We start from the raw sequence: 23,214 nt of genomic DNA, 5'->3' as shown, positions 1-23,214 counted from the left end.
ATATTTTTTTTTTTATGGCAAACTGACAATAACTTGGAAGGCATCTTAATCACTTATCAGGGTGTTTTCTTCCTCTTCATGTGGGCTGGATGTGAATGACGTTGTTTCTGGCACTAACAAGTCAATTACCATGATAAGTTATTGTAGCTGTTTATTCCTTATTGTCCAGTAACCTATGTAAACATTAGGGGTCATTTCAATCTACAAGTGGCCCTGGCCTTATGTCTTATGTATTAGTAAGCATCAAAAATCACAATATAGATCTGTCTCGCAAATTATTAAAACGTGATCTGGAGTAATGTCTGTTATGTGCAATGTAAAGTGGAGCTCAAATGCTAAAAAACCTAAAATTTAAATTTGGAGAGCTATGTTGTTGCCTATCTTGTTAACATTGATTCATCTTTCAGAAAAGCTGTCATTGTTTAAGGCGAGGGAACTAGAATGAATGAAGGTTTATAATATGCAAATTGCCTCTTCAGAGAAAAAGAGGACTTAAACTCTATAGCGCCACCTGTTGGAAGTAGCGATCCTGCAAGTCACAATCAACCCTTTAACGAGTCATGCAATATGACTTAGGATGAAAGCCAAATCAGTATCTCAATTCGCAGACACGGTGTTTCGGGCTGTTGGCCCTCGTCAGGGCGAAGCATGAGAACTAATTTGGTTATAAGCAGTTTTAGAATGTGGCATGTTACAGAACCCCCAGCACCAAGAATATGTTATGCAGTATATATTATGTATAATAGGTTCCATGTGAAATGCATCAGTCCACAGGCTGCGCCCCTGAGCAGAGAGGACAAGATATCCCCCTTCTGTCCTCCCCCACCTTTGTAATTCCCACAGTACATATCAGCAGGCTCCGGCCCTCTGCGGCTATTGTAATGTATGTCTGGCCTGCTTTTTCTATTGGCCTGCCCTGTGTATCTGTGTTATATATTCTGTGTGCTGTAAATAAAGTGTGTTCTTTTAGACTGGAAATACGTGGGGTAGCAGTCAGCTTTTATATGCTCTCACGTAACCAAGGAATTCCAGCCAGCGTCCTTCATTCAGAATCCAGCAAAAGCAGAGTGGACCTCCTGAAACACGGGGTGGGACTGAAAGAGGTACCCCAGCTTGGTAGACCCCGTTACACTGGTGGCAGACAGCGGGATCTGATACCCCTTCTACAGGAGGAAAGGAATGAATGGAAGACAACTACCAGAAGTTAAAGAGGACTACATTAAAAGATCTGGTGGAAGCCCGAGGGTTAATCGCCAGCAACAAAACAAAAGCGGATTTGATAGCAGCCATCATGGAACACGACAGTGCAGCGCCCCCCAATGTGAACGTGGAGGAGACTGAATTCCAGAGGGAGGTAAAGAACAGACTGGCGTTCTATGGCCCAAACCCTGCAGTAGAGATCATACGAGAGGTGATGGCTGATGTGCGTACTGATCTGAAGGAAAAGATGGCCGAGGGGACAAGGATAGAGCTAGCCAAGAAGGAGATGGCAGAGCGGACCAAAGTGGAGCAGGGGGAGCTCTGGCTTCCGCCCAGGTACCTTCAACAGTAAGCCACAAAAAGATCCAGTATAATGCCTTCCGACAGTTGGGGGAGGCAGAGGAAGATGTTGATGGCTTTCTGCAGGATTTTGAGCGGCAGTGTGCCCTTCATCAAGTGAAGCCGGAGGAACGGGTTCAGATTCTGGCCAGCAAGCTGACAGGCCGGGCAGCGGACGCCTATCGCACGGTACCTGATGAGGACTGTATGGACTATGAGCGGATCAAAGAAGTGATCTTGGCCCGGTATGCGCAGACACCAGAGGCATACCGCCAAAAGTTCCACGGACTTATAAAACGAGTAACCGATACCCACACTGAATGGGCCTGTAAATTACGGCGGTCACTGCTACAGTGGGTACAAGGGAGCCAAGCAACCACTAAGGAGGACGTCCTCCAGCTCTTCTTGTTAGAACGATTCTTTAATGGACTAAACCCCGAGACACAGGAATGGCTTCGGGACAGGTGGCCAAAGACTCTTGAGGAAGCCGCTCGTCTGGCCGATGAACATCATGACGTCAGGAGGCCTCAGTTGTCCGGATCAAAGATGGTCACTAGGGGTCCGCCCATGGACCTGGAGGGCCCCAAACCACCAAAGATTGTAGGGGGACCAGCTAGAAACCTGGCCTATCACAGTTCCCCTGGGGCGCGATGCCACACCTGCCGTCAGCTGGGCCACCTGCAAAGACAATGTCCCAACCGGACTCAGCATACCCAGTGGCCAAAGGTGGGAACAGCTACCTTCTGCCGGGCCGCTGTACACTGCTACCAAGGCGAAGCTGACCCGGCATTGGGGGCTGCAACTAACCAAGGGGTGGAAGACATGGAGGAAGTGCTACATGAAGTAGACCCCGTGCAGGCAGCCCGGGCAGATAATCAACAACAGCATCGACAGGTCGTGTGGGTTAATGGGAAACGCATGCAGGGACTAAGAGATTCCAGAGCAACTTTGACCCTTGTGAAGCCTCATCTCGTCCGGGACCAAGAGAAGACGGACCGGACAGTGGCAGTCCGTGTAGCAGGGGGAGCCATACATCGACTGCCCACTGCCAGGATTCACCTGAACTGGGGAGTTGGGGATGGCCTTGTTGAGGTTGGCTTGATGGAGGATTTGCCTGCAGATGTTTTTCTGGGAAATGACTTGGGGCCCATGTTGTCTGCCTTCTCGGTTGTCCCTCTGGCTGAGACATATCCTGTGACCACCCGGAGACAAGCTCGAGCTGCGGAGGCAGAATCACACTCAGAGGAGGCCCAGGTAAGACATCCCAGCCCTACACGTATTCCCATAGCCAGACACATTTCTTGGGCCACCCCAGATGAATTTAAGAGGGAGTTACTTGAGGATCCTTCATTGGAGGGATATCGTGGGAAGGCACAGGAGGGGAGAGGGGTACTGGAAGGGGAACAGTTTATATGGAAGCAGGGACTCCTCTACCGGATCACAGAGCAGCACCACACAGGGACGAGCCCCACTATAAAACGACAGCTGGTAGTTCCCAAGAAGTATAGGCAGGAGTTACTGCGAATCTCTCATGACATACCCTTGGCCGGGCACTTCGGCATCAGTCGCACCAGGCATCGTCTGACACAATACTTCTTTTGGCTGGGGGTAACCTATGATGTTCGTCAATACTGCCAGACCTGTGACAGTTGCCAGTGCATTGGCAAGAGGGGAGATCGATGCAAGGCCAAATTACGCCCCCTCCCCATTGTGGAGGAACCATTTAGCCGAGTAGCGGTCGATCTGATAGGGCCGTTAGCCAAACCCAGTCCGTCAGGGAAAAGGTATATATTTACAGTGGTAGATTATGCCACACGGTATCCAGAGGCGGTTGCGTTACCTAACATACTGGCAGAGACAGTGGCGGCTGCCCTGCTCCAGGTTTTCTCACGGGTTGGATTTCCCCGGGAGATTATCTCACACCAGGGTACCCAGTTTACAGCAGAGGTGACCAACCAACTGTGGAAGCTGTGCGGTGTATAGTCCATTAGAAGCGCCCCGTACCACCCGCAAACCAATGGGTTGTGTGAACGCTTTAACGGGATGTTAAAACAACTCATTGGAACTTTTACCAGGACCTACAGGGACTGGGAGAAATTCTTGCCTCACCTCCTGTTTGCCTATCGAGAAGTGCCCCAAGAATCCACAGGGTTCTCCCCATTCGAACTGGTATACAGGAGACGGGTAAGGGGACCCCTAGACTTAGTGCTAGAACACTGGGAAGGGGAGGGCATCATAGAAGGGGTACCTATCGTACCCTATGTGCTGGAATTCCGGGACCGCCTACAGGAGCTGACCCAGGCTGTACGTGGGAACATGCAGGTGGCCCAGCGGCGCCAGCACGTATGGTACGATCGGAGGGCCAGAGAGTGCACCTTGGAAATAGGGCAGAAGGTCCTGGTGTTAGAGCCCACTAGGCAGAACAAGTTCCAAGCTGCATGGCAGGGGCCCTACCAGGTAGTGGAGAAAATAGCCGACACCACCTATAATGTCACCGATTGTGATGACCCCAGGGTTATCCGCATGTTCCACGTGAATATGCTGAAGCCCTATCGGGAGCGCCCTGAAGAGGTAGTGGCCATCTGTGCACCTGAAGCAGAGGATTTAGCCGGACTTACCTTGCCTGATGTCTTAGGGGAGAGGACTCAGTCTAAAACATGGGACCAGGTACACTGGGGTGAAGACTTAGGTCCCCCGGAGAGACAGCAGGCGGAGGAGTTGTTGAGGCAGCGACAGAGGATGTTTTCAGGGAAACCCGGGTACACTCACCTGGCACAACACAAGGTTGAGACCCAGGATCAGACCCCCCTGCGACAACCCCCCTTCCGCGTCCCTGAGTCTGTACGAGAAGGGATGCGACAAGAGATACAAGAGATGTTGCGTTTAGGGGTCATTGAAGAGTCAGATAGTCCCTGGGCATCCCCCGTAGTGTTAGTGCCCAAGAAGGATGGGACTACACGGTTTTGCATAGACTATCGTAAGCTCAATGAGAAAACAGTGACGGATGCGTATCCCATGCCGCGTGTGGATGACTTGTTAGACCGGCTGGCAGGGGCAAAGTATTTGACCACCATCGATCTATGCAAAGGCTACTGGCAGATTCCCCTTAGTCCTGATGCTATTCCCAAGTCGGCATTTGTCACCCCATTTGGCTTATTCCAGTTTCGAGTTATGCCATTCGGGATGAAGACTGCCCTGGCGACCTTCCAGAGGTCTTCCGGCTTCTGGATGGTCTCCAGGACTATGCGTGTGCCTACCTGGATGACATCGCCATCTACAGCGCGACATGGGAAGAGCATCTAAATCACTTAGAGACAGTATTAGACAGGATCCACAAGGCCGGAATCACCCTGAACCCAAACAAGTGTCACGTGGGCAAAGCAGAGGTTCAGTATTTAGGGCATTGGGTGGGAAGTGGGAAACAGAGACCAGAACCAGCCAAGATTGAGGCCATAGCCAAATGTCCCACCCCACGCACTAAAACCCAGGTAATGGCGTTTCTAGGGACAGCGGGGTATTACAGGAAATTTGTTCCCAATTACAGCAGCGTGGCCAAGCCCCTCACTGATCTGACCCGTAGGAACCAACCCCGCCAGGTAACCTGGACCCCAGAGTGTGAGGAAGCCTTTCGCCAGCTAAAGGACGCCCTCACCAATACCCCTGTATTGGCCGCACCCGATCCAACCAAACGTTTCCTTGTTCACACAGACGCTTCTATGTTTGGATTGGGGGCAGTACTAAGCCAAGTCGAGCCGGACGGCCAAGAACACCCGGTAGCTTACCTGAGTCGGAAACTACTGCCCCGTGAAGTGAGCTATGCGGCCATCGAGAAGGAGTGCCTGGCAATAGTATGGGCACTCAAAAAGTTACAACCATATTTGTATGGACGACAGTTTTCCCTCCTAACGGACCATAATCCCCTAGTCTGGCTTAATCGGGTCTCCGGAGACAACGCCAGATTACTGCGGTGGAGTTTAGCGCTACAACCTCTGGACTTCACCATCCACTACAGACCCGGCAAACAAAACGGTAATGCCAATGGACTAAGTCGACAAACGGAACTTGTACCAACCCCATAAACTTTGGTCATCCCCAAACCGATCCGTTAAGGATCAGACTGTGTATGCCGATCGCGTCGCTGAAAAGGGGAGCCGTGTTACAGAACCCCCAGCACCAAGAATATGTTATGCAGTATATATTATGTATAATAGGTTCCATGTGAAATGCATCAGTCCACAGGCTGCGCCCCTGGGCAGAGAGGACAAGATATCCCCCTTCTGTCCTCCCCCACCTTTGTAATTCCCACAGTACATATCAGCAGGCTCCGGCCCCCTGCGGCTATTGTAATGTATGTCTGGCCTGCTTTTTCTATTGGCCTGCCCTGTGTATCTGTGTTATATATTCTGTGTGCTGTAAATAAAGTGTGTTCTTTTAGACTAGAAATACGTGGGGTAGCAGTCAGCTTTTATATGCTCTCACGTAACCAAGGAATTCCAGCCAGCGTCCTTCATTCAGAATCCAGCAAAAGCAGAGTGGACCTCCTGAAACACGGGGTGGGACTGAAAGAGGTACCCCAGCTTGGTAGACCCCGTTACATGGCATACCAGGCAACTTGCCATGGCCAACAATCCTTTTACTAGAGGACATCTGAGAACAAGAACTCTAAGAGCGGTCAATGAAATTCCAGTAATATTTTGCAAAGTATAATGGTATTTTGGAGAGTTGAATTGCAGCATTATGTAGGATCCATATCAGAGTATTTTGCTTTTTTTTAAAAAAAAGTAGTGCCGTGGGTTCATCTTATGTAGATGGAAATTAATTCACGTGACTTCAATTCTGACTTACAGGATTACACTGGGCTTTACGTGTGAACTGGAAGTAACGTGAGTCAGAAAAGGACCAGTATGGTGCTGGAAACCGGGAGAGATGGCGATAAGTAAGTTTATTAATGCACACATATTAGAAAGGTTTGGGGAATATAAGTTTTGTGGAGAGTGCTCCTTTAAAAGGAACCTGTCACCAGAAAAAACACTATTACCTGCAGATATGGGGTTAATCTGCAGGTTAATAGAGTTGCTAACCATCCTAGTGCCTGCACTTGGCTGAACGCTGCACAGCACTTAGTTTCAGACACCGGGGCGGAGCCAGTGCTGGTTACAACTGCGTTCTGTGTACTCAGAGCAGTGACAGAACCCGCGCTGGCACAGCACCTGTGACTGACACCGAATGCTGCCGGGGAGAATATGATTAATTTTCTTTTCATAGCGTTCAGCCATGTGCAGGAGCCAGGCAGGTTAGCAACTCTATTCACCTGCAGACTAACCCCATTTCTGCAGGTTAATAGTGTTTTTATCGTGACAGGTTCCCATTAAAGACGGGTGCATACCAGTCCAATAGAATTCTTCAACCAAAGTATGAAAAAACACAGCACTCCAGAGGAAGGCCAAGCTGCAAACATTTCTTAACCTGCTGTTCTGTTGGTCAAAAATGACCGACTTTGAACTTCAATATTCTTTAAAATATTCAAGATGCGGCTCTGAAACCCGTGGCCGACCGACCCATCCTCATTTAAGTCAATCAACCACAAGTTTCAGAACCGCATCTTGAACACCCCAAAAAATACCAAAGTTCAAAATAGGTCTCCCCAGACCGAACAGAACAGCAGGGTTAAACAGCATTCTATTGCTCCTATTGCACTCAGTAGTCACACTTGAACAGAAGCACGTGAAGACTAAGGGTGGCCATACACCTAACAATCACGAGCCTGTCAGTTATTATACACGGCCATGTATGCAAATGTTTTCAATGAATAGACAGTAGCAAACTGTCGCCAAATATCTCATCCAGTGACTTATCTCTCATGAGAGTAAAGGATCAGGTATTATGAAAACCATTATGCCCAATCCTTCTATCATCGTCTACCTATTATCAGCTAAATTGTCTTTTCGGTATGCGTTTAGCCAACATAAGTTGCAACAATTTTTCCCTCACATGTACGTAAAAAAAATTGTTGACTGTTCTTTTTGTAACTATGAAAAAGAACAACATACAAATAACATGCACATAGCATTTTAGCCTACCAGCAAAAATGAGAAAAATAAGATCTCTATATGAAAAGATTACTAACTACAAGAATATGATGTTCAAAAGAGACTCCATTTTTAAATGAATGTCAAATTTTAGTAAATAGATTAAGGGCATTTGAAAAGAGATGGTATAAAATAAGGATCAAACAGAAAAACTGATATAGAAAAAAACTGGAAAGTCACTGGTAAAGTACTGGATGGGAGATACTGTATGTATCACTGAGGTTGTTAGCTTCACTGATATGAACCTAGGGAAAATGCTCGAGCACATTAAGTGCCGAGAAGGGTTAATCGGCTAGGCTTTTTGTGAACAGCTGAACAGTGGGTGGGAGGCTGTTCAACATATCTCCACCCAAAAATGGGGTTTGAAAGGTAAATAGTCAGCTTTCTAAATTATTCAGGGTTCAGTGTGCCTGGGGGCGAGAGCTCCAGAGCTTTGTTATGCTAAACTAAGCTGAACTGTTGCTTTCCCTGAACAGGCAGATACCTGCAACCACATGGACTGTGCTAAATGTTATCTTTTGTTTTCCTGTTATGCCAGTAAAGACGTGTTTATTTTGATGAATTTTATTTTGGTTTATGCAGTACCTTAGTAAGCCTGCTGCAGAAATTTCAAACGAGAAATGTTCCTGTGTCTACCTCTGTTAGCAGCCAAGCTACCGAGTCAACCACAGTTGCTGGAGAATGTGGGCAACTTCCCCAGAGAGCACGTGTGATGGCTATGTATAACCTGCATGTCTTGGGTGAAGGCAGCAGTGAGCCAGGAAGCGAAGTCAGACAATATGGAGGAGCTGATTAAGCATCTGATCCAAGCCCAACAGCAGCTAACACAGTAGGAAACAAATAAACTGTTTGTGCAGCAGCTCCAACAACAGCAGCAACGGCAAAGGAGGTGCTTATGCGGCAGATGGAACTTCTCACAGCGGCAGTTCATGGAAGGCTGGCAACCCTTCCCCCAAAGCCAGGTCATGACTCATACATCCGGAAGGCGGTAAGACGACCAATGCAAAAGATGACCCTAAGCGATGATGTTGATGTATTTTTGACTGGGTTTGAAAGGGTAGCACAGTGGGAGAAACTGCAGCCGGAGCAGTGGGTGGAGGTGCTGGCCCATTATCTAATTGGGGAGCTCCCAAAGGCTTATTATGAACTGGCCTTACAGGATGCACAAGAGTATTCCAAGCTAAAAATGGAAATATTGGCATGCTCAGGAGTGACTATGTCTGTCAGGACACAAAGGTTCCACCACTGGACGTATTGTGGTGACAAACCCCCTCACTCCCAAACATTTGACCTGCTACATCTTGTACAGAAGTGGTTTCAGCCGGAGTCCTTCACCCCAGCCCAGATGATTGAGCATGTTCTTATGGACAGGTGTATCCACTTCCTTCCAGGGTTAATGCAGACCTGAGTTGTCCAGGGAGACCCATGGAATATAGTTGACCTGGTTAGCCTGGTGGAAAGGTACCAGGTGGTCGAGAAGTCCTTAAATAAACCGGGCATTTTCACATCACCATGCTGGAGTATCCAGAAGGAGTCTGAGTCTCAAAAAAGGGGTCGTAGAGCCACAACTGCAGGGGCCCAAGTTCCCAAGGGCTGCTGGTGAGGACTTAATGTATTGGTAGTGTTACGGTCCTGGGCACATAGCCGACTGTAGTATAGGGAAATGCTGTTCATATTATGCTTATCCAGCTTGCAGTGTGGATTATCAGGCCGGTGAGGGGGTCACAGGCATGTCCCATGACAGTAAATAGGGTGCTGGTGTCAGCACTCTGGGACTCAGGAAGTTTGGTGACCCTGGTAAGGACCTCACTCCCCCACCAGTTTATTCAAAGAAAACACATGAGTGTCCGCTGTATTCACGGGGATGCCAAGGCCTATCCTGTTGCCAGAGGCACTATAAAAATAAACTGTGGCACTGAGTCCCATGAGATCAGAATAGTCAAAAACCTACTACACCCAGTAATAATAGGATGGGACTTTGCTTGTTCTGGGACTTATGGCAAAAGGCGGGGGTGCCAAGTTACTCAGACAGGAGTCGGTTTGACCATGAAGAATCCTCAGCTGCTATTCGGGCGGCATCCTCGGGGACTTCTGGATATTATGAAGGAGACCTGGGAAGCAGAGCTCAAATGCAGGAGAGGATTGCGAGGGTGATGCCGATTGTGAAGGAGAGCCTCCTCCAAGCACAAGAGGCCCAGGCAAGGGTCTACAATTGGTCAGCGAGGCTAATACAGTTTAGCTCTAGAGACCGGGTATTGGTGTTGGTCCCCACAGTCGAAAGTAAACTTCTGTCCAAGTGGCAAGAGCCAAACGATGTGGTTGAAAAGCTAAGTGACATCAACTACAAGGACCACCAGCCATGGAGAAGAAAACCCTACCAGGTGAGGATGTTGAATGTTGAGTCCCTACATGACCTTTTTAAAAGCACGAAGATGTCGATGGCCAATTACTTGGGGATAATGATTCGCTTAGTTTACTGATGTAAAGTGGAGTGCGGGTGCTATGGATTTGGCTATGTTTCCATTTTTCTCCTGTGCGCAGGCGTGTTGCGTCATATGGGCGTGCTGGAGGTACGGGCGCTGTTGCGTCATGGCTCCTCCTTGCCGGTCATGTGATCGCATCCAGCTGCTTGTGGAGACTAGCGATGATGTTCGACCTGTGACGCCGGTCGCGGGCGCCGTGCGTCGCACCAGGTGGCGGTCATGTGACCGCTTCTGTGGTGTGCGCTGTGCGCAGGCGCTGGCGTTCGTAGGTGGACTGATACACACATGTGGGTAAGGAACTAACTATGGGGATCAGCTGGCAGGCCTTTTGTACCGCAGAAGGTGATTGGATACATGGGTGTGTGGACATAAACTGCATCAGCGATTGGAAGACGCACTACCATGACAACCAAGTAGCTTGAGCAGTGATTGGGCCATAGTCCAGATATTTCTATCCTCTGTTTTTCTTAGTTTATTGTGTTAGTATTTGGATTATATGTTTGTTATCAGTTATTGATGGCTGATGTTTTATATGTGGCACACAATGTAATTATATATTTTGTGATTTTAGTGTGATTTAATAAAGGCCGCCCCTTGGTAGTGATTGGTCCCTGTATAGACTCCACACTATTTAAGATGGCCACTATTAATGTTTTGTATGCTTGACAAAGGCCATTGTGGCAAAACGTTGCATCTTTTTTATGGCTGAATAAAGATTGTTTTTTGGACACAATTCACCTGGTATGGATGCTGCTTTATTTCTTTCATTTGTGACTTCGGGCCCGATTGGATCCTGAGACCCTTGAGCATGCATCCTGCATCCGAGTGCTGGTGGTTGACTTTTTCTATGTGTCGATGGCCAAGTGAGTAGAAAAATGGTGTGCACTCAGGTCAGGGACAATGAGGTGCTGGTAAACTGACCGTATGGTCAAGTCAATCATAGAAGAAAATTACCGCACACTCAAAACTGGTCAAATGCAAAAAGGTATATGCCAATATTTATTCAACACAAAATTAGTAGTTGCCACATTTGGAAAAAAATAGACAATGAACCCGACGTTTCGACCCTCCCGGGTCTTATTCATGGGGTTACTGGAAGAACAGAGAAAACGTATAAATAACAGTGTATCATATATACAGAAGAAACGGCATAGTTACATATATATATATATACATAAATCACATCACCAAAAGAAAAAAGGGGGGGGGGGATAGGGAAGGAAAATGTACAAAGCAACACACAATTAGCACAGAAATCACGAAAGTCATATAATCAGGAACGGCGGAGCACAATAGTCACTAGAAAATCATGATTATGGACTATACGAAATTTACCTCTAGTCTTTTGATATCTATGCATATAGGTGGCAGTGGTGGAGGAAGAGCAAGCGATCCCTTAAGCTTAGGGTATAACCTGTCACAGTGACAAGATGGCAATGTTACTATATATACCGAGACAGAGTGTATATTAAACCCATAAGTGGTCTACCGTAAAAGAATGGGTACCAGACACGTGGATCCCTAGTGGTGTAATATGTGGGACTGAGGTGGTAAGTATATGGGAAGCAAAGGGGCCTAAGAATCCTGGTATAGAGGACCACACTGACGGTACAAATAAATGATAGCTGGCACAATGGTAGATAATAATAAATACACGTACGTATATGGGAAATAGGTCCCATGAAGGCACTAGGAGGGTATGGTGCTGTGCAGAGTTTAGAAACTAAATGGCGTAGTGTTGGTATAAAAGCATGTATGTATATGGGATATGCCTTCCATAATGGTGCCAGGGTAACCTAGTGTTATGTGGAGATCTAGATAGGGTAGCCCACATGAATATAAGATGATCACTACAACAGGAAAACACACATCAGTATGTAGGTACACAGGGTATATATACCTGATAGTGGGGCCAGTGGGGGCTGCTGTCCCAAGTAGAAGGAAGCCTGATAGAGGGAGGGCCGCCTTGTAGCCAGTGGGCCTGCAGAAATAAAATATGGTAGCCTAGTAACTGTGATCTGGAGCGGACCGGCAGGGCAGGGGGGAGGTAGCGCCGTGAGAGTACCTGAGAGTCGTCCTGTGTGAGATCCTATCTGAAGTCAGCGGCGCATCCCGCGCCTTGCTGCATGGTATAGGATGGAGGCTTGAGGAGTGTGGGTAGGGGGAGAAAAGCGCGCCCTGAAGTAGCGCCGGACCGGAAGTACCGGACCGGAAGTGACGCGTAGGGGACCCGCGCATGCGCACACGGCTACTAGTGCAAGTGTGGGCAAAGAACTGCCCAGGAGTGGGAGTATAATAGCGCTAGTGGGAGCGCTGGGAGGAAAACAAGGTTAACCCTAACATACATAGCTGGCCGGAACTAGCCAGGTGAAATGTAAATAGACCCACTGGAATGAAGTGTGGTGGAAATAAAGTTGAATGCTGTATAGATATAAAGGTGAGTGGGATGTAAGGCCTACATAATAAGGGGTATGTAAGTGGTATAGAGATGAAATGGAAAAGTTGGACCAATATAACCCAGGATGATGGGTGGACGCTATGAAAGCGAGAAGCGGACTAGAGTGAAATATGTATAAGACGGGCAAAAGAGTGAACCATGAGGGAAATGTGAAATGAGAAAAACCTAATAAGGACCATGATGGAAAAAAAACCAAGATGAGACAGAATAATAATGATAAACATATGGAGAATACAGCAGTAAAAAATAAGCAAAAATTGAAAAAATAAGTACAAAAAGTAAGAAGCAAAAATTGAAAAAAAATAAGAAAGAGATGAGGTAAATAAAAGAGATGAATAAAAAGATTAATAAAAATGATAATAGCGAAAAAAACACGAAAAAAATGAAAAAAAATAAAAATAAAAAAAGAAAAGAAAAAGAAAAATGAAAAAATGGAGAGTAAACTATGGATGGTAAAATGAAAAACTCACCTGGCTACAAGGCGGCCCTCCCTCTATCAGGCTTCCTTCTACTTGGGACAGCAGCCCCCACTGGCCCCACTATCAGGTATATACAGTGGGGCAAAAAAGTATTTAGTCAGTCAGCAATAGTGCAAGTTCCACCACTTAAAAAGATGAGAGGCGTCTGTAATTTACATCATAGGTAGACCTCAACTAGGGGAGACAAACTGAGAAAAAAAAATCCAGAAAATCACATTGTCTGTTTTTTTATCATTTTTTTTGCATATTATGGTGGAAAATAAGTATTTGGTCAGAAACAAACAATCAAGATTTCTGGCTCTCACAGACCTGTAACTTCTTCTTTAAGAGTCTCCTCTTTCCTCCACTCATTACCTGTAGTAATGGCACCTGTTTAAACTTGTTATCAGTATAAAAAGACACCTATGCACACCCTCAAACAGTCTGACTCCAAACTCCACTATGGTGAAGACCAAAGAGCTGTCAAAGGACGCCAGAAACAAAATTGTAGCCCTGCACCAGGCTGGGAAGACTGAATCTGCAATAGCCAACCAGCTTGGAGTGAAGAAATCAACAGTGGGAGCAATAATTAGAAAATGGAAGACATACAAGACCACTGATAATCTCCCTCGATCTGGGGCTCCACGCAAAATCCCACCCCGTGGGGTCAGAATGATCACAAGAACGGTGAGCAAAAATCCCAGAACCACGCGGGGGGACCTAGTGAATGAACTGCAGAGAGCTGGGACCAATGTAACAAGGCCTACCATGAGTAACACACTACGCCACCATGGACTCAGATCCTGCAGTGCCAGACGTGTCCTACTGCTTAAGCCAGTACATGTCCGGGCCCGTCTGAAGTTTGCTAGAGAGCATTTGGATGATCCAGAGGAGTTTTGGGAGAATGTCCTATGGTCTGATGAAACTAAACTGGAACTGTTTGGTAGAAACACAACTTGTCGTGTTTGGAGGAAAAAGAATACTGAGTTGCATCCATCAAACATCATACCTACTGTAAAGCATGGTGGTGGAAACATCATGCTTTGGAGCTGTTTCTCTGCAAAGGGGCCAGGACGACTGATCCGGGTACATGAAAGAATGAATGAGGCCATGTATCGTGAGATTTTGAGTGCAAACCTCCTTCCATCAGCAAGAGCATTGAAGATGAAACGTGGCTGGGTCTTTCAACATGACAATGATCCAAAGCACACCGCCAGGGCAACGAAGGAGTGGCTTCGTAAGAAGCATTTCAAGGTCCTAGAGTGGCCTAGCCAGATCTCAACCCTATAGAAAACCTTTGGAGGGAGTTGAAAGTCCGTGTTGCCAAGCAAAAAGCCAAAAACATCACTGCTCTAGAGGAGATCTGCATGGAGGAATGGGCCAACATACCAACAACAGTGTGTGGCAACCTTGTGAAGACTTACAGAAAACGTTTGACCTCTGTCATTGCCAACAAATGATATATTACAAAGTATTGAGATGAAATTTTGTTTCTGACCAAATACTTATTTTCCACCATAATATGCAAATAAAATGATAAAAAAACAGACAATGTGATTTTCTGGATTTTTTTTTCTCAGTTTGTCTCCCATAGTTGAGGTCTACCTATGATGTAAATTACAGACGCCTCTCATCTTTTTAAGTGGTGGAACTTGCACTATTGCTGACTGACTAAATACTTTTTTGCCCCACTGTATACCCTGTGTACCTACATACTGATGTGTGTTTTCCTGTTGTAGTGATCATCTTATATTCATGTGGGCTACCCTATCTAGATCTCCACATAACACTAGGTTACCCTGGCACCATTATGGAAGGCATATCCCATATACATACATGCTTTTATACCAACACTACGCCATTTAGTTTCTAAACTCTGCACAGTACCATACCCTCCTAGTGCCTTCATGGGATATACACTCTGTCTCGGTATATATAGTAACGTTGCCATCTTGTCACTGTGACAGGTTATTCCCTAAGCTTAAGGGATCGCTTGCTCTTCCTCCACCACTGCCATCTCTATGCATAGATATCAAAAGACTAGAGGTAAATTTCGTATAGTCCGCCGTTCCTGATTATATGACTTTCGTGATTTCTGTGCTAATTGTGTGTTGCTTTGTACATTTTCCTTTCCCCCCCCCCTTTTTTTCTTTTGGTGATGTGATTTATGTATATATATATATATATATGTAACTATGCCGTTTCTTCTGTATATATGATACACTGTTATTTATACGTTTTCTCTGTTCTTCCAGTAACCCCATGAATAAGACCCGGGAGGGTCGAAACGTCGGGTTCATTGTCTATTTTTTTCCAAATGTGGCAACTACTAATTTTGTGTTGAATAAATATTGGCATATACCTTTTTGCATTTGACCAGTTTTGAGTGTGCGGTAATTTTCTTCTATGATTGACTTGACCATACGGTCAGTTTACCAGCACCTCATTGTCCCTGACCTGAGTGCACACCATTTTTCTACTTATGTGATTTTTTCTTGGTGTAGCACCGGTCCACCAGATGTCGTCTGATACCTTTGCTTACGACGCCGCAACCAGCTCCAATATCCTATCCCAAGTCTCGAACTCAAGTGAGTTCCTGAAAACTCCCCTTCATGAACTCAGAACGAGGGATTATGAGAAGGAACGACGGAAATTAATTTCTTTTGATCTACACTGCATTACTTTGGCGGAATATCACAAGCAAGGAAAAATCCCGAGGGGCCTCAGGTGCAACCTACGCCCCACCCTGTTTTCAGAAAATCCGGATTTCTGTGACAAGTACAAGAAGATTTTGAATAAATGTTCTTTGGACATAATTATACTAACCATTGAATTTTTGCAAAAAGCTATCACCGAGACTAAGGACAGCATTAGAGCAATAGAGACTCAACTATCCTCGACTTTGGCATTTGCTGATTGGTCCAGCCTCAAAGATAAGACAGACAAGATTCTTGCTGATCATCAAAAATTCTTGGAAGAAAAGAAACGTCAAAAGTTTCAACGAGACAACGACGATTACACCCACAATAGGGTTTATAGATGGAACGATTCTACAGGCAACACTCCTTGGCGCCGTCCATACCAACGCAAAACAGGCTCCTTCAGCACAGAAAGCGACTCGTCCACAGGCTCCAGCAGACCCCATTTTTTATGGAAAGGCCGCAGGGGAGGTTACCAGCATACCGACCAACAAGAAGATCGAGGAAAAATGACAACTCGGTCACAGGTAAGGCACCTAACCTAGTTATTAATATTTCAGGTTATACGCTCTCCCCTGCGGAACTCGACGTACTGCAAAAAGGACTGTCATTCTGTCCCACTCCTATCTGGGACAATTTCCAGCTGGAGCGAGACCTACAAAGACTGTATCGTCTAGTGAGATTGAAAACTCACTTCGGGACATTGACGGGAAACTCCGAGAACAGAGTGTCTCCCAACGGGGACGTCTCTGTTGCGGAGATCCCTCTGACATCATTGGGACTGAGAAACCCTAGTTCCTTTAACCCTCCCCATATGTTCCATGCTGTTGAAACATTCATCTCTTTTGTCGACAAGGATGTTAAGGATCTGTCTCACCAATATCGTTTGGGTTTCTTCCCCACTCGTGCTAATCTGACACCATCAGAAAAACAAGCACTCACCTCTTTACGTAACAACAAAACCATTGTCATTAAACCGGCGGACAAAGGCGGGGCAATAGTGGTACTAGATCGCACACTATACTCCACGGAGGTATTACGCCAACTCTCGGACACCAACACATATAGGGTGGTACCAAGGGACCCCTTGTTCGATATCCGGAGAAAAATTGAACATGTCATCAAAACATATAGTGACAATGGTATAATTGACCAACAGACAGCCAAATTTCTTACTAACCCTCACCCGACTACCCCGGTATTCTATATACTACCTAAAATACACAAGTCCCTAACAAATCCTCCCGGTCGTCCCATAGTGGCATCCACCGACTCGATTTTGTCACCTTTATCAGTTTTCTTAGAGAAAATTCTGACACCCTTGACTAAGAACAACAAGTCTTTCGTGCTAGACACAGGTCACTTCCTCAGCATACTAAGACAGTATGGCAATGCTCCCCCTGACAGTCTCCTTGTTACTATGGACGTGAACAGCCTCTACACCTCAATCACTCACGAGAAAGGCATTGCAGCCTCGAAACTACTTCTGGAGAATTCGGGTAAATCCATTACATATATACAGCTTTGCGTAGACCTTTTGAGATTAGTCCTTTACGAAAACTATTTCCTCTATGAGGATACTTATTACGTACAGTGCCAGGGGACCGCGATGGGCTCTAACGTAGCACCAGCGTATGCTAATGCATACATGAATTCATTCGAAGAGAGTTTTGTCTATACTGACGCTAGATACGTGGAACACGCCCACTGCTACTTACGTTATATTGATGACATTTTTTTCATCTGGACGGGTTCCATCGACACATTACAAGCATTCCACCAGACTCTCAACTCCGTGTACCCAGAGCTCCAGTTCACGATACACTCTGACCCCACCCAAATCTCCTTTCTAGACACTCTTGTCCGGAAGGATGACCAGGGCAATCTGTCAACTGATCTCTTTAGCAAACCAACAGACTGTAACAGCCTCCTACATTATTCTAGCAGTCATCCAAAAGCCACACGCAACAGCCTTCCCCGCTCGCTATTCACCAGAGTAGCCAGAATTGTCTCTAACCCAGACATACTTCCGACACGCCTAGAGGACATGTCCCAAAAATTCCGAGAGAGACAATACCCACAACGCCTACTTGACCGAGAGAAAACACGGGTCCTTCAACCTCCATCTATAACCTTGAGCAACACCAATGAAAACAGGGTCCCATTTGTCCATACATTTCACCCTTTTATGCCTAAAGTTGAGAGAGTGATCCACAAACATTGGCCCCTCCTAAGAAAAGCCTACCCTAACATTACGAGCTTTTCTGCACCGCCTCTCATGTGCAATAGGAGAGCCCCTAACATCAGGGACAAATTGGTTCGGGCAGACATAGGTAGTCAACGCACCACTACAAGCCAAACCACACTGGCCCCACATCGCTCAGGGACATTTCCGTGTCTCAATTGCGCTTCCTGTTCAAATGTGATCAAATCGGACAGCGTAACACATCCTAGGACAGGTAAAACATATCCGATCCGTGGCTACCACACGTGCAATTCCAACTTCGTGGTCTACGTAATAAAATGCCCGTGTGGCCTTTTATACGTGGGCGAGACAACTCAGCACGTGAAAGATCGCATAGCGAGCCACAAGTCTACTATTCGTTGTAGTAAAACGTGGCTACCCATCCCGGAGCACTTTATCAAGCCCAGGCACACGGTGGCGCAGCTTAAATATCAAGTCATCGAACAGGTTCCCAGACCCAGGAGAGGGGGGAACCACATCAGACAACTTAAAATGAGGGAGACATTTTGGATCCACAAATTGGAGACCCTAAGCCCCAAGGGTCTCAACAGGGATATCGATTGGCTACTGTAATGCTTTACTAACCTTAGTTTTTTTTGTACCTTCCAGACACGTTGAGTCATCCTCTCACTAGGTGAGTTTTTCATTTTACCATCCATAGTTTACTCTCCATTTTTTCATTTTTCTTTTTCTTTTCTTTTTTTATTTTTCTTTTTATTTTTTTTCATTTTTTTCGTGTTTTTTTCGCTATTATCATTTTTATTAATCTTTTTATTCATCTCTTTTATTTACCTCATCTCTTTCTTATTTTTTTTCAATTTTTGCTTCTTACTTTTTGTACTTATTTTTTCAATTTTTGCTTATTTTTTACTGCTGTATTCTCCATATGTTTATCATTATTATTCTGTCTCATCTTGGTTTTTTTTCCATCATGGTCCTTATTAGGTTTTTCTCATTTCACATTTCCCTCATGGTTCACTCTTTTGCCCGTCTTATACATATTTCACTCTAGTCCGCTTCTCGCTTTCATAGCGTCCACCCATCATCCTGGGTTATATTGGTCCAACTTTTCCATTTCATCTCTATACCACTTACATACCCCTTATTATGTAGTCCTTACATCCCACTCACCTTTATATCTATAGAGCATTCAACTTTATTTCCACCACACTTCATTCCAGTGGGTCTATTTACATTTCACCTGGCTAGTTCCGGCCAGCTATGTATGTTAGGGTTAACCTTGTTTTCCTCCCAGCGCTCCCACTAGCGCTATTATACTCCCACTCCTGGGCAGTTCTTTGCCCACACTTGCACTAGTAGCCGTGTGCGCATGCGCGGATCCCCTACGCGTCACTTCCGGTCCGGTACTTCCGGTCCGGCGCTACTTCAGGGCGCGCTTTTCTCCCCCTACCCACACTCCTCAAGCCTCCATCCTATACCATGCAGCAAGGCACGGGATGCGCCGCTGACTTCAGATAGGATCTCACACAGGACGACTCTCAGGTACTCTCACGGCGCTACCTCCCCCCTGCCCTGCCGGTCCGCTCCAGATCACAGTTACTAGGCTACCATATTTTATTTCTGCAGGCCCACTGGCTACAAGGCGGCCCTCCCTCTATCAGGCTTCCTTCTACTTGGGACAGCAGCCCCCACTGGCCCCACTATCAGGTATATATACCCTGTGTACCTACATACTGATGTGTGTTTTCCTGTTGTAGTGATCATCTTATATTCATGTGGGCTACCCTATCTAGATCTCCACATAACACTAGGTTACCCTGGCACCATTATGGAAGGCATATCCCATATACATACATGCTTTTATACCAACACTACGCCATTTAGTTTCTAAACTCTGCACAGTACCATACCCTCCTAGTGCCTTCATGGGACCTATTTCCCATATACGTACGTGTATTTATTATTATCTACCATTGTGCCAGCTATCATTTATTTGTACCGTCAGTGTGGTCCTCTATACCAGGATTCTTAGGCCCCTTTGCTTCCCATATACTTACCACCTCAGTCCCACATATTACACCACTAGGGATCCACGTGTCTGGTACCCATTCTTTTACGGTAGACCACTTATGGGTTTAATATACACTCTGTCTCGGTATATATAGTAACATTGCCATCTTGTCACTGTGACAGGTTATACCCTAAGCTTAAGGGATCGCTTGCTCTTCCTCCACCACTGCCACCTATATGCATAGATATCAAAAGACTAGAGGTAAATTTCGTATAGTCCATAATCATGATTTTCTAGTGACTATTGTGCTCCGCCGTTCCTGATTATATGACTTTCGTGATTTCTGTGCTAATTGTGTGTTGCTTTGTACATTTTCCTTCCCTATCCCCCCCCCCTTTTTTCTTTTGGTGATGTGATTTATGTATATATGTATATGTAACTATGCCGTTTCTTCTGTATATATGATACACTGTTATTTATACGTTTTCTCTGTTCTTCCAGTAACCCCATGAATAAGACCCGGGAGGGTCGAAACGTCGGGTTCATTGTCTATTTTTTTCCAAATGTGGCAACTACTAATTTTGTGTTGAATAAATATTGGCATATACCTTTTTGCATTTGACCAGTTTTGAGTGTGCGGTAATTTTCTTCTATTATCGATGGCCAAGTGGTCTTCTGAAGTGGAAATGACGTTCTAGGAGTTGAAGCTCGCCCTATGCAAACAGGCGGTTTTGGTAGCACCTGACTTCAGTAAGGAATTCGTCGTTCAGACAAACATTTCCAAGGTTGGCTTGGGAGCCGTGTTGTCCCAGGAAATACAGTAAATGGGGACAAACATCCAGTCCTTTACCTGAGTAGGAAACTCTCCTCCAGTGAGAAGAACTATGCCATTGTAGAAAAAGAATGCTTGCCTATCAAATGGGCAATTGGCACACTGAGGTACTACCTGTTAGGCCGGAAGTTCAGGCTAGTGTCATATCATGTGTCCCTGAGATGGATGAGGGAAAGGATGGGGAAGAATGCCCGGGTAACGAATTGGTTTCTAGCGCTCCCGGACTTTAGCTTTTATGTGGAGCACAGGTCTACATGGTAAAGCAGATGCCCTGTCCATACTTCCCTGTTTAGTGACTAACGGTGCCAGATATGTGTCACTGAGGTGTTAGCTTCAAGGATATGAACCTAGGGAAAATGGTCCACTAAATGCTGAGAGGGATTAATAAACAATTTTAAGGGCTAGGTTTTTGTGAACAGCTGAAAAGTGGGTGGGAGGCTGTTCACCATATCTCCACCCCAGGGTGGGGTTTAGGAGATAAATATGTCAGACTTCAGAATCATTCAGGGTTCAGTATGCCTGGAGGTGAGAGCTCCAGAGCTTTATTATGCTAAACTGAGCTGAACTCTGTTGTATTCCCTGAGCGGGCGGATACCCGTAACCACATAAACTGTGCTATATGTTATCTTTTGTTTTCCCGTTATGCCACAAAGGCCGTGTTAACTTTGCATTGGCTTATGCTGTACTTTAATAAACCAGCAGAAGATTTAAATAAGAACAAAACCACCCTATCATGACTAAACATTCCATATACCCTGTGACTCACAGAAGATAGTACCATGCAGCTAGAGAGCCGCGAAATACCTTACAAGTAGCGTTATACTCATAATGCCCCCTCTTACAAGCCTCAAATAACAAAAAGTGCATACATAGTACTCTTCTATAATACAATAGCCACAAAAAAATGTCCCCCAAATTACCCCATATAAAATTGTAAGCTTATCCTTAAGAATCTATATATATAATTGTCAAAGGGGTACTATCGTCTGTTTGTCTGTAACGGAAATCCCGCGTCGCTGATTGGTCACGGCCGGCCGGCTGCGACCAATCAGCGACGGGCACAGTTTAGCCGCAAATTCGCCCTTCCGTAATCCCCTCCAGTCAGTGCCCGCTCCCTACTCCCCAGTCAGTGCCCCCATAGTGGTTTAGCAGTACGTTAAACGTCTGTTAACGCTGCTATTAAACCGGTGTGACCAACTTTTTACTATTGATGCTGCCTATGCAGCATCAACAGTAAAAAGATCTAATGTTAAAAATAATTAAAAAAATAAAAAAATCATTATATTCTCACCTTCCAGCGCCTTTCTCGCTCCTCGCGACACTCCGGTCCCAAGAATGCATTGCGGCAATGACCGGAGATGACATAGCGGTCTTGCGAGATGATGACGTAGCGGTCTCGCGAGACCGCTACATCATCACGTGTTATTGCCGCAATGCATTCTTGGGACCGGAGCATCACTAAACGCCTGGGCTGGACCCGGGGGCCGCTGGAAGGTGAGTATATAACTATTTTTTATTTTAATTCTTTTTTTAACAGGGATATGGTTCCCACATTGCTATATACTACGTGGGCTGTGTTATATACAACTTGGGCTGTGTTATATACTGCATGGCCTGTGTTATATACTTCGTCTCTGTGCTATATACTACGTGCGCTGTGCTATATACTACGTGGGCTGTGTTATATACTATGTGGCTGTGCTATATACTACGTGGGCTGTGCTATATACTATGTGGCCTGTGATATATACTACGTGGGCTATGTTATATACTACGTGGGCTGTGTTATATACTGCGTGGGCTGTGCTATATACTACTATACATATTCTAGAATACCCGATGCGTTAGAATCGGGCCATCATCTAGTCAAATATAAATGTAGTTAGTGCTATAACAAGAAATAGTAGCCAAGTTATAATATTCACCGACCCTTGATCCCAGAAGGAGTCTAGGGCTATTTTGTTTTTGCTGCAGTCTGGGTAGGCTGAAGCCTCACATTGACAGATACAACGAGCCAGTGGGTGTCCAACAGGCTGTGGCCAAATGAGGCCGCCGACCTCGAAACAAGCACTGATACCAATGCCCTCAGGTAAGTGCAGCCCTAGGCAACTGACTTAGGTTGCCAAGAGGAAATATAGCCCAATTTGTCCCCTGAAATAATAGTATGCAAGTTTATGGGGATTTGAGAGGAGATAACTGTCGGTCAGCACTTACTGTATCTTATGTGTATGGTTGTCTATATTTGGTGAAAATAAAAATGTGTAATTTTTGCATGTATATTCTTTCACATTATTGGAACACTGGAAGAGCACACATTCTCAATGTGGTGCAGATACAAAACCATGCAAGTAAGCCTCATGAAATTATGTAGAGATGTACTGTACAATGAAGAGTTAAAGTCATTGCTCCTTAAGTATCGGCAGGTATCCAAGGCTATAG

At 45.7% G+C, this 23,214-nt stretch overlaps 1 long non-coding RNA gene across 1 annotated transcript; it reads left to right on the top strand.

Moving 5' to 3' along the window:
• The first annotated feature begins 15,896 nt into the window (after positions 1-15,896).
• Positions 15,897-19,641, top strand: LOC138657770 (uncharacterized). Its single transcript, XR_011317179.1, has 3 exons — positions 15,897-16,253; positions 18,581-18,605; positions 19,559-19,641. It is a non-coding gene; the product is annotated as an uncharacterized lncRNA (long non-coding RNA).
• The last annotated feature ends 3,573 nt before the right edge of the window (positions 19,642-23,214 follow it).

The sequence above is a fragment of the Ranitomeya imitator genome, chromosome 1 (genome assembly GCF_032444005.1).
Source record: "Ranitomeya imitator isolate aRanImi1 chromosome 1, aRanImi1.pri, whole genome shotgun sequence".
NCBI lineage: Eukaryota > Metazoa > Chordata > Amphibia > Anura > Dendrobatidae > Ranitomeya > Ranitomeya imitator.
Note: the sequence above shows the minus strand (reverse complement) of the source record. Positions and strands in the feature narration are given on the sequence as shown.